Genomic DNA, 13,303 nt, shown 5'->3' with positions numbered 1-13,303 from the left:
TTTTGAGGTATATATTTTTTTAATCAAGAAAAGGTATTGAATTTTGTCAAATGCTTTTTCTTCATCTGTTGAGAGCATCACGAGATTTTTATCCTTTGTTCTGCTAATATAGTGTGGAACCATTCTTGTATACCAGGAATAGATCTCACTTGGTTATGGTGTATGATCCTTTCAATGTGCTGTTGCATTCAGCTTGCTAGTATTTTCTTGGGGATTTTTTCATCTATATTCATCAGGGACATTGGCCTGTAGTTTTTCTGTAGTGTCTTTTCCTAGCTTTGGTATCAGGGTAATACTGGCCTCATAAAATGAGTTTGGAATTAGGACAATGATATTTCTTCTTGTTCAATTTTTTTGGAAGAGTTTGAGAAGAATTGGTATTAATTCTTTAAATGTTTAGTGGAATTCGCCAGTGAATTCATCTTCCTGGAATTTTCTTTGTTAGAAGTTCATTCTCCTTACTCTCTTTGTTCTGTTCAGATTTTATATTTCTTCACAATTCAATCTTGGTAAGCTACATGTTTCTACAAATTTGTCTGTTTCTTTTAGGTTATCTTATTTGTTGGTACAGAATTATTGCTAGGACTCTCATAATCTTTTTTATTTCTGAAGAAGTGATAATAATGCCCCCCCCCTTTTATTTCTGATTTTATTTGAGTCTTTCTCTTTTTTTCTTAGATAGTCTAGCTAAAACCTTGTCAATTTCATTGATATTTTTAAAAAAACAACTCTCAGTTTTGTTGTCTTTTTCTATTTCTTTTTTTTTTTTTTTTTTTTATTCTCTAAGCTTTCTTGCCTTCCTCTGACTAACTTTGGGCTTTGATTGTTCTTTGTTTTCTAATTCCTGGAGGTGTAGAATCAGGTTGTTTATTTCAGATTCTATGTCTTTTTTAATGTAAGCATTTATCATTATAAAGTTCCCTTTTAGTACTATTTTTGCTACATTCTGTAAGTATTGGTACGTGGCACTGTTATTTTAATTTGTCTCAATATATTTTGTAATTTCCCTTTTGATTCCTTTTTTGCCCCATTGACTGTTCAGGAATATAAATATAAATATTTGTGAATTTCCTAATTTTCCTTGCTATTGATTTCTAGTTTTATTCCCCTGTGGTAAGAAAAGATGTGAGTATGATTTTATTCTCCTTAAATTTGTTAAGATTTGTTTTGTTATCTAACATGTGATCTAAACTGTAGAATCTTACATTTGTACTTGAGAAAAACGTGCATTCTGCTGCTGTCGGGTGGAGGTCGTCACTTTTTAAACAGCCACGTGGTTGGGTCATATTTAGCTTGTGGTCAATAAAATTTTAGCTTTTTGTCAGGGGAACTGGTTTTAAACAGGATGCATCTCACCAGTTCCTGTAGAACTGAATTACTGACTCCAAGCGAAATGTTGAATATTTACTCCTGTTACGTTTCCAGTTCGCTAGGTTTGGACAATCCAATGGGTTCTTGCTTTCTCATTCTTTTAAAGAGGCTTTAATTACTGTAATAAGTAATACATGCAAGTAGTAAACAATCTAAATAATACAAAAGAATGAAAAATGTTTTAATCCTATTTCATCCTGCCATCCTTCTCCCTAGTGGGAACCACTGTTATCAATTTCTTATGTCTCTTTCCAGCACTGTTCCTTGTATATGTGATATTTAAGAAAACACAGAGAAATGGAGGCACACAAAGCACACTCTTCTATACCTACCTCCTTTCACTTAACAAGGAGACCAGGAGAGGCCTTTTAAGGAGGCCTCTGAGCAGACACCTGAATGCTAAGGCAGTCACCTGTGCGAGAGCTTCAGGAGACCCAGGGGAACAATGAGATTCCATCTAGAAGGTACAAGTACAAATGCCCTAGTGTAGAAATGAGCTTGGCTTACAGTAGGAGCAGAAAGAACTCCATGTTGCTTGAACTTATGGAATTAACAGAAAAGGATTATAAAATAATGTTGGGGATGCAGGTAGAAGCCAGATCATGCAGGGTATCAGGATAATGATTGAACATTCCATCTGCTTCTCTTTGATACTGTAAATCACTGGAGACTTGGGTATAGTTGTTGACACAGTAGAAAACAAAATCAACTAACAACGTTACCTACATACATATCATGAGACTATAAAATGAAAATCAAGGTACACATGTTAGAAGTTACTTTATAAATGATTTTTGAATAAAAGAATTTATTTTGCCATTCTTAGCCCAAGGCTAGAATAACTACAGACAATGAAGGGAACTTGTACCCATGAGATTGCCGTGGAAGAGAGACTTCCTGCTGTCAGTCACCCCTGAGACAGGGACACAAGGAAAGAGGTTGCACTGAGACAGAAGAAAGGCATCTGAAATAGTGGACAAAGGGCTAGGTTAGGGGACAGAGACCTCAGTACCACATCATTAATCCCTTTATTCCTATCTTGGTTATCCCATCTGTCAAAGAGGAATGATCATTTCCTGCCTATATATGTATCTCCCAAGGTTTTTGAGAAAATCAGATGGGATGATGCCTGTGACAGTAACTTGTAGCTTACAAAGTATGAAAACATGTATAGTGTGGTCATTTTTTGAATAAAACTACAGGAAGAATTTCGTGGAAGGGAGGAAGCAGAACTATTAAAGAAAAATGAATCAATAATGTGTTAAAAGCTTCCTGTACTTGTTTTATGCAGTCCTGTTATAATAGGTCAATTTGATAAATATTTACTTAGGACCTATTATTCTAAGGCACCATGATCAAGCCAGCAAATGATCCAGCCACATGGAAGACAGCAGGGAACCGAGGCCCCAAGAGCTCACATTTGGAAGGTAAACTCCTAATCCCAAAACAAGGCGCAGAGAGGGAGTATTCAGGACTCTGGTTGGCAGAGATTGCATAGTCGGTGGCTTTCCCACTAATTTTGAGATGTTCCAGTTGTAGCAACTAGAGCCTTAGAATCTAAATAAGAAATGACTCCAGGGGCTCCTGGGTGGCTCAATGGGTTAAAGCCTCTGCCTTTGGCTCAGGTCATGATCCCAGGGTCATCAGGCTTTCTGCTCAGCAGGGAGCCTGCTTCCTCCTCTCTCTCTCTCTCTGCCTGCTTCTCTGCCTACTTGTGATCTCTATATGTCAAATAAATAAATAAATAAATAAATAAATAAATAAATAAATAAATAAAAGATCTTTAAAAGAAAAAAAAAAAAAAAAAGAAAGCAAAAAAGAAATGACTCCAAATGAGAATGCTTTCTAAACTGTAAGGTACTATAGAGTGACATGACTTAGAGGGAGCCTTAAAGAATACCAGAAAGCTAAATCTAAAATTTTGATCTACAGTTTCATCCACTTCCAACTTGCATATGAATGTCCATCTGACCTTGAATTCTACCAGACGCATCTGTTTTATTTTTCATTTTCACAGTCCTTTAAATTCAGCCAATACAATTGCATATGGGAAGTGACTGGATGCGTTTAGTTGCAGAGTCGACACATGAAGCAGAGTGACCTAATCTCCACTACCGCGTGCTGGTTCACGTGAAAAATCCAAGGGCACGCTGATACAGACAGCTCAGCACAGATGGGGCTGACCCCCACAGTTAACAGCTAAAGCAAGATAACGTGCCAGATAACAGGTAGAAGAAGTTATAACTACTCCCCTAAGCTCAACAATAAGGCAAAATGATATTTTTCATTCCTTTTGAAAGACCAAGGTTGCAACTTATATTCACAGGAAACAGGAAATTAAATAGTCTAAGACCCACAAAATCAAAAGTGTCAATTCACAAAATAACCACCTGCCTCGTAAGTTGAAGTTCCTATTACCCTTTCTCTTTGCTTGGTCAGTGGTCAGTTAAACCAGAGGTCTTTCCCCCCTCTTGTTGTACTCAGTCTTTATGCTGTGATTAGCTAAAGTCAACATGCCAGAAAGATCTGCAGTTGACAAAAACAAGCCATAAATACACAACAGGGGAGTAAAGAATCTTCACCAAACTAACCACATTTATTTCTTTTATGAATAATGAACATTATATTACATGTTCAGCATTTTATTAACTGTGTCCTTGTCTATGTTCAGACCAACAGATGCTGAAAGCAAGTTTAAAGAAAAAAAATCTTAAAAAATCAAATCCCTTGCCCTCCCCTCCTTCTCGAGGCATTTTAAAATTCATAATCTTTCTGGCATTTATCACAGACTCACCATATGTTTGCTACTATACATCATATTCAATAGAGAACTTTCTTGCACTCCATAATCTTTTTATAATCAAATCATATGGATATTAAGTTGAAATGTCTATAGTTCTGAGCATATTTTTTTCATTCACAATTAGAGATTTTATTCAGCAACTTTTGAGGATGATATACCAGCTATCGATTAGTGCAAAACAAAATATCCCAAAACTTAGTGGCTTCAGACAAAACCCCAAACTACCCTTGGTCCCATCAGCTAGGGTTAAAGGGTGGGTCATGAGTTCTAACACAGCTGCTATGGGAACAAGTGAGAAGGTGGGATGTGAGCTGGGAAAACACCTCCAATTGTCTCCTACAACTATAATTCCGATGGAAAGAGAGCAGAAACATTTGAGCATAAACAAAATGCTAAAGTATGAAGGAGTTATATTTAGTACTACGTGTGGGATAAAAATGAGTAAGAAGAACATAGCCAAAGACACATTAACTCAAGTAGGCAAGGAATAGTGAAAGGGGCCAACTACATAGAAGGAGAGAAGGAAGTTCATCCCAGGTGACATCTCTAAAAGACACGAAATGCAGGATGAATAATTCAAACTTGAGAAAAGTCTCATTGAAGATTCTGAGACAAGAGTTGATAGGGTCAATGTGGCAGGAGAGATACTGACATTCAATCACTGAAAATAAGTGAGTAGATGGTGAGTATGTACCGTGTGCCAGACCTCGTGCTGGGTCCTGGGACTGTTTGAGTGGTGTGGTTCTAGAGCATCTGAAGGGCACACGTTGCCTGGAGGGCTGCCAAGGGATTCTACTCTTGTGTGTTACTGCAGAGAGAATGACAGTGAAGTCTGAACAGCTCAAAGACAAAAAAGGGGAGGGGCAAATTAGGAGGGACATCACCGTTAGCATAAAATTTCACTTTTTATTCTTTAGTTTTCCCCACCTGTAATTAAAGATAAATATGGGCAATGTCATCCTTCCTTCACAGAATCATGAGAAATGCAAAGTTTGGTTTTATTTTAGAGTGTTAAAAAAAACCAACAGTGTCAAATAGGAACTTTGTAGCTGATCACCTTATGGGCTTCAGTGAGTCTCTATCTCTCTAAGCCTTAGTCTTGAAGTGCAGTAGGGGCTCATAATCAATAACATGGACTGAGTATTATGTGCCAGGTGCTGCTGTACAAGCTTCATACAAATTAACATACTCGATCTTTGCAATAACCAGATGAGATAGGTCATTATCCCCATCATATAGATGGAGAAATTAAGATATAGAGAATTTAAGTGTCTTGACCAAGGTTATCCAAGTCATAAGCAGCAGAACTGTGTTTTAGACCCCAAATATCTGGCTCTAGAAACCATGTAATATGCTATGGTGCCCTGTAGTTACTTTTTAAATGTAACATGTTTTCATTCATACCTCTTGGAATTATTGGCTGACTGTCCTTTCATATGTCTACAGTTGTCAGCAGTCTGTGTCGTGCATCCACTTCCAGCATACAGGACCATTTAACTAACTGGATATGCTTCCCTGTCCTCAAGCGACCAACAGCACAGGGCCAAAGATGCCTAGTCACAATGTACCACGGGGGCGGGGGCATCATAACCTGTCCATCTTTGCTTACTGCTGTACTGGCCAGGCACCTCATGCATGTGTGTGAACGTTCGTGTGTGTGTGTCTAATGCTCGCACACACATACAGACACACACACTCCACTCAGGGTGAACAAGCCATTTGCTCTCCTCATTGTTACAGAGGGATTGGAATATCCAGCTTTCTCCCAGATCACTTCTACCCTCACTGCCAGAGGAACAACTGCAGCCAGCCGGTAAGTCTGCCCACATCAGCATGGGGGGCAGAGAAGTCCAAGCTTGTTGCTCTGGGAAAGCAAGTCAACATTAAAATGCTTTGCATGGCTGCTAACCCCCCAATTTTCTCAAATTTCATTATTGAGGGGATCAATGTCAGTGTAATAAATACCAAATTATCAAGTTTCATGAGCTAATGTAAGTTGGCAGCCCTTGGCCTTGTTACATAAACCCAGGATAAGATGGGGTTGAAGTGTGGCCTTTTGAGTTACAAGAAACAGAGAGCCACTCATGATACTCTAAGGGAAAAAAAAAAAAAAAAAGTTTTGCTACAAATCTCCTCATGCATTAAAAGCAGAACCGGGACAGCTGTAGGATAGATCCTTTGGAAGATGCCTGCTTTCTAACGTGTTCCTACTTTTCTCATTCTCTCTCTGGGCGGGTTTCCTCTCCCTGCTCCTATTCTTTCCCACTTGGACTCTTGCAGACCACATTGGAAATCAAGTCTCTCCATGTTATAATGATTCAGCTTCTGCTCCTAATAATACTTCCTGAATTCCTTTCCTTGGCATTCCTTAGTTCACATTCCTGAGAGAGAGAATACAATTACAGGTGAGGGGGGTGGTCTCTCCTGGTCCAGTCAGCTGTGGTGATGAGGAAGAGTCAAATGATAGAAAGCTTGACTTGCCAATGGCTCTTGGTCTCTTTCAAGTAGAGTTTGCCTCACTAGAAGCTGCTATGGGTTGGCATGTACCATATATATACATGTCTAATGTAGGTGGGATATTTGGGGTTAAACTGAAGCAAGCTCGTGGTAACAGGGCATTAACACTGTAAATTTTACACAATTAAAATGCATCATTGAAACAATTTTTTAATGTTCAAATTTATAGTCATTTCTAGTCAGTCTTTATTTTCATTTTTGAGCCATAAGAGCATCCATATTTTATGAAGTTAGTTCTTCAGTAAGTTCATGTATTAGTTTTGAAGAAAGTAGATTTTTAAATGAGTAAATTATCAGAGAAAAGTTCAAGACTACTTACAATCTCTTTTATCTGCTTAAGCTTCAGAAGTGTCCCGTTTTTTTCAGTCCTTTCCCTGGAGTTTGATTTCCACTATCTCCAACCTCACTTTAATTTAGGCCAAATGATCATTACAAATGAAACTGCCAGAAGCAACAAGAAATGTTCGAAGGATTTATCTTTGTTATTTGGCTTCTAACTTAGGACCTACAAGGCCAGGGTTCACAAAATTATCCTCTAAAGATAATTTGTGGGAGAAAAATAGCAGATTCAAAGATGAAGATGTATTTTAGCAATAAAAAGTGAAGTAGTATTAGGTACAAAGAATGAGAATGAATTTTCATCATTTTTCGTTTAAATGTTGTCATGACAATTAATCCAAACAAAAGCATCTCTTTCTTCCAAAGACAGATTTTCAGGGAAAATTTGGAAGGTTCTTGATCTAGATATATCCATCATTTTCTCCTGCCCACACCCCTTTCTGGAGAATTTCCCTGCTAACAGCCCTAAAGGGGTATGACTTGTCCCCTTGGCAATTGTACCAAGAGTGGTCATGTGACTCAAGCTAGGCTGTTCAAATGACCTCTCCTAGAAATTCTGGAAATTGAAACAGACCGAATCATCTACATTTTAGGCTCTAGAGCCATAAAGTCATACAGACTTCATAACAGAATTGGCTTCTTGGCCAAATTAAAAGCATAGCTAATGTCAAAGTTAAATGCAGCTGAAGTTATGGGAAAGCAGATTCTAAAAGGCCTAGAGGAGAGGCTGATTTCCACAGGGAAGATGGAGCTGACCTGGAAAGAGAAGTAAAGACAAGATTCTGAGAAAGAACAAGAAAACCAATCTGCCTGCAGATATTTGAGCTCCCATAAGTCCCCTGGCTGTATCATTAGATTCATAGAATTTCTTCAGACCCTTACAATAAATTCCTCTTTACTTCTACTTGCTCAAGTGCATTTCTTTTTCTTGTAATGAGGTAAAGATACTTGTTTCTTGTGTGTATCCTTTTGATCTGGATGGAGACCACGTTTAATGTGCCTCAAAAGACAAAAGGGGATGGCCTCCGCCTCTTCCGGTGCTCCCTGGAAAAAAACTGAAAGCAAACACCAAAGCATGCATATCTTAAGTATTTGCACAGAACAGCAGTTTCATCCAAAATGGGATTTGATGAGTAACTTCTGTGACTGAGATGGAACTTAATAGAAAAGCTTTTCCTAATAAGATGGATGATTCAGTCATTGTAGTCATTCAGCAAATTATATTGAGTGGCCACTATATGTGCAAAGTACTGTGAATGGTTCTGAAGCCCTCAAAGAGATTAGGTGAGTTATAAATAAGGTTTCCAGTAGGACTATGAGTAAGTCACAGTTATTATATAACATACCTTAGTCCATTGAATGCTAAGGAGGATTTCAACCAACTGAGCCACCCAGGTGCCCCGCTAAGGAGGATTTCAAATGGAGAGCACTGTGCTGCAGATTTGGGGGGTGGGGTTGAGCCACATGTGAAAAACCCAGCTCGTTCTTCCTTGAATTTCTTTGACAAGGCCTTCCAAGTTTAAACAAAGTCTTGTGAGCAAGTTGTTGAGAGAATTCTGAACAAGTCAAAAGACATCAGTTAAAAAGGTACTATGTGCTAGGCACTGACCAAATGCTAAGATGAAAAAGGCTTGGCTCTTTGTCAAAGAGCTTTTGTACTAGAAAGTGAATTAAAATAAATACATCCCAGTGACTTTTAAATCCTTTTATATGACATGAGAGAAATCCTTCACTCATTAGCTTCCTGTTTGTGTGGATGCCTGAGTGTTATGTTGGTGAATTCTGTAACCGTTTAAGAACTTTGTGACTTCTCCTTGATCTCTTCTCATTAGTTTAAATTCTATCCCATTAGGAGCAGATGTGGTTCCAAATCATATCATTATAACTTGATAAGAGCATTATAACTGAAACCCCTCAACTTGCCTTGAGGATAAAGCCCAGGAAAGTCTGCTAAGTCCCGGCCCTGGAAAACATAGTGTCAGTCTTCAAGTCATGATCTATTTCATGCCATTTTTGTTGTTGAAGAAAAGGGCAAATGGCATAGCCCTCTGAATCCACAGATCGTGAGCAACTTAAAACATCAGTTGTCAGCCCAGGAAGCAAGTCAAAAGAGAGCAATCTAGCACAAGAGCTGGAACTGTCAGGCCCATTAATAGAATAAAGGAGATACACAAATATCTACGGATTCCAACATCAAACTGCCTCTTTCTTCCACAGCCGCTCAGGAAGCTCTCCTAGAACCCCAGCACTGTTGGGGCTGGAGACAAAGAGGGGACAAGCACAAGACGAGAAAATATTTAGGAAGCATCTTGCAGATGCACTGCCCTACCTAAGCGCTTCCTAATCATGATGTTATGGTTGAGTGCCTATCAAATTATAGCTGCAGACCAAGTCAAACGCAGGCCTTTTTCAGAGCAGTTACTGTTCACTTAATGGTCTGATAGGGCAAAGGATAAATTCTTGAAAATGTCAGGTATTCGATAAGGCATACTCTTAGAGGGGAAAAAAAAATCCTTTCAGAATTCAGGCTTATTATCTAAGGTTAAAGTCATGGTTCATGTCCAGCAGGAATTTATAAAGATAAACACAAATGTGGCGGTCTTGGTCCCCAAAGCTCCATAATCAAACTAAGAGATTTTCAGCTGCTCCGAATCATTCAGCTATGTCCTCCAAGTGCCATTCTACTGAGAAGCAAAACACTCCAAGGTGAATATTTTAGCTAGGATTCAAATGGACCCGGGACTTCGGGAGTAGGTAGATTGGAGCTATACAAAACTGAGTAAATTAAGTATTAAATCTGAATTCCAGGCCACCATTTGCCAGCTCTGTGACTTTAGGCATGTGACTTCACATCTCCGAACCACCATTCGCTCTTTTGTAAGATGGCAGTAGTAATGCCGGCCCCACAGGGCCACCGTGAGAATCGAGAGAGGGGACATGGGGTGCATAATCCCTGGCATGGGGTGGGCAATCGATAAATCTGGGTCCCCACTCCCTAGCATGGCCTAGAAACAAACGTTAATCAATGTACAGTTCATTTTTTATTTTACTTCTTTCCCCATGGGGTTGAGGAGGCAGCTCAGCGGAGTGGGTCTGAACTGTCGGGGCACAAGTCCTGGGTTTATTGATCTCTAACTGTGTAACTTTGGGCTACTTACTTAACCTTTTTGTAACCCAGTTTCCACTGAGGATGAACTGAATTCATATAGACGCTTGGGAAAATGTCCGGTACACAGAGAAGATTCAGTTACTGTCGTTATTAGCCTCGTTGTTAACCGCGTCCTGGATAAAATACATATTCCTTCAAGGCGTTCATTCCGGTGAAGTTTATCTCTCCGGCTGTCAACTCAGGGATAATGTGCGTTTTGAAACACTGTGGCATTTTTTCATTCTCATGGAGGATTGTATTTTTCCAAAGACAACTGCAGTAATAAGTCTCATTTCGCAGGCTCTTCTGTGATGTGACCTGTCACTTCTCCATCAGCAGGTGGTGTCTCCCTCCCCATGAATCTGGGCGGGCTTCTCGCCCCTTTAGCCAAGCAGTTGGGTGGGGGTTGACGGTATGGGTCACAATAGGGGATCCAGCTTCTGCTTCGTTCACTGGGTCGCTTGCATTTGGATCCCCGAGGCGACCACGCTGTGAGGAAGCCACACCCCACAGAGGGGCTTCCGGTGGCGCTCATCAGCTTAGCCCAGGTGCCTGACACGGGAACCCCAGAGGAGTCCAGCCTCCAGCCTTCCTTGCACCCTCAAGTTTTAAGCCTTCTGCGCTGAGATCTCAGACACCCAGAGCAGAATCAACACAACCCTTGTGTGCCCTATCCAAATTCCCGATCTGCACAATCCGTGACCATATTAAAAATGTTGTTGTTTTAAGTTGCTGTACTTCCAGATAGTTTCTTACGCAGTTAACTGGAACATTTTCTTTCGAGCAGAAAGTTCCATTATTTAAAAACTTTTCTGGGGTTAACATGTGTGAAAAGTTCTTTGTTGATGAACACAAAATAGGGCCTTCAGAATAATTCACGGGAGTAACTTGAAAAATAGACGTTTCAAATCCTATATATTTGTATGAGTTGACGGGCAAGGCCTGGAACTGGTGTTTGTACATCACATGTCAAAAAGCTTTGTGTGGTCCCCCCCCCCCAACAACACGTGTGCAATTATTTTTCTAGAACGAAAGTTCCCGATAAGAAATTCCTTTTTTTTTGCAACTGGAGCAACAAAATCTTTCTGGTGTTTCCTCACTCTGAAATAGAAATCACTTAGAAATGCTCAAACAGCTGTATTCAATTATTGCTGAGCATTTCAAAAAGCCAGCGGTCCCGGAATCATTCTGAAAATGACCCACGGCACCTTGTGAATGCGGCAAAAGGGTCTCCATCGACCTACCTTCGCACACGCGTCCGCATCCCTGCCCAGCAGCTCCCGCAGCATGGCGTCGCCGTGCAGAGCCCAAGCCCCTATTTTACAAGGTGTGTCACTTGCAGCTGGAGAGCGACATGGACACTCCAAGATAGGGTTTGCGCTGTGTGAAATAAGGACACAGAATCCCATTTCTTAAAGGAAGCTTTCCGAGGAACAGCCATCTGTCCTGTTGTGTGTGCGTGTGATTTTTTTTTTTCCTGAGCTATCCCAATTTCAAACCAGACAGCTAGTAAGAGCTGACCTGAAATATTTCCATACTGTCAGCTTCTGCCACCTTCTTGAGGGCGACTGCCTTCTGTCCCTTTGGTGTTTGAGAGAGGCTGTGGGCTGACAGCGAAGGACACAGGAGGCTGGGGCGCTGAGAAGTGACAGATATGTACCTGCCACTTGCCCTGAAAATTCTCCAGTTTCATTTCTGAGGTCTCTGAGCCTTTCTTCCTCTTGAGAAGCTTCTTTTTGTATGGACCCCTCCCTACTTTGTCCTGTGTAAGTGGCTTGCCCCTGTCACCCCCTGGGGCTGTGGTTTATGGCAAGAGCTTTGCTCTTAGAGACATTGGTATTTAATTTCTGGCTCCTCCACCTACTAGCTGTGTGACTTTGGGCAAGTTACTTAAAGTCTCTGGTCATCCATCTTGGAACCTTAAAAGTGGAGACACTAATATACCCACCATGCAAGAATCTTATGAGAGTTAAAGAAATAATGCATCATAAGCATACAGAACAGTGCTTAACGTATAACTGAATGTTAACACCATATTAGCTGTTATTTAGAATAAAGGAATGCACATCAGAGATATTAGAACAAAGAAGAACTTCAGACTCCAGAGCCCGCATTCTAGGACGTCCTCTGGATTTCAGTTATTTCCAGGAGCGCTAGGAATAGGCAAAGCTGTCGAAACTTGTTCCGGTTGATGGGTTTTGCCAAGGTCAGGCCCCTACCTGAGTAATGCATTACTAGTTTAAGAGGTGCTATGTGTTAGGTACAGCAGAATTAGGCAGTGAGAGTGGATGGACCAACAGAAAGTATCCTCCTACAGGCTCAGGAGAGCAGATGCCCTCGTACCTCTGTTCTCCATTGTGAGAAACTCTCCTAAGTCTGTGAATTGGGTGCACATACATTGCCACCTGCCCCAGGGGTTAGGCCCCCAATTCCAAGGTATGTTCTTTAGGGAGAGCAATGTATTTCATCTCATATTCACATAACAGGCCAGACGGAAAATGTGGGTGACACAAGTGTGCCAAAGTGGCACCAGAGTGATTCTGTTCTCACACGCAGCAGTAACCACCAGAACCCTGGGAATGAACATGAGGAAGGGGACTGTCGTCTTTCACGTCTCAGTACGCTTTTCTTCCCCTGCGCCCCTTCCCTCAGTGCCAGGATCCTCAGCACCCCCCAACATGCTCTCATCCCCCCCACCCCCTGCCGCCGAAACGTTCCAAGCTCCAGGAGACTCTCCCTGTCAGCAGAGCAACACTCATTATTCTTTACATAGATTTGTTCACTGGTTAGATGAATTCACAGTAAGCTATGAATGACCAACCAGCCCTGGGACTTAGAAATTTAGTGCAGTAGGTTGGATTGTGGTCTGCCCCCTCAAAATATATCCAAGTCCTAACCCCCACTGCCTGTACGTGTGACCTTATGTGGAGGAAGGGTCTTTGTAGCAACAGTAAGTGAGGGATCTTGAGATGAGATCCCCCTGGATCAGCTGAATGGGCTACAAATCAAATGATAAGTATCCTTATAAGAAGAGAAGAAGATAGGGAAGACAGAGTCAGAGACTGGAGTCAGGCAGTCACAGCTAAAACACACCGGGATCTACCAGAAGTTGGAATAAGTAAGTT

This window comes from Mustela erminea, chromosome 5, assembly GCF_009829155.1.
Source record: "Mustela erminea isolate mMusErm1 chromosome 5, mMusErm1.Pri, whole genome shotgun sequence".
Classification (NCBI taxonomy): domain Eukaryota; kingdom Metazoa; phylum Chordata; class Mammalia; order Carnivora; family Mustelidae; genus Mustela; species Mustela erminea.
Note: the sequence above shows the minus strand (reverse complement) of the source record.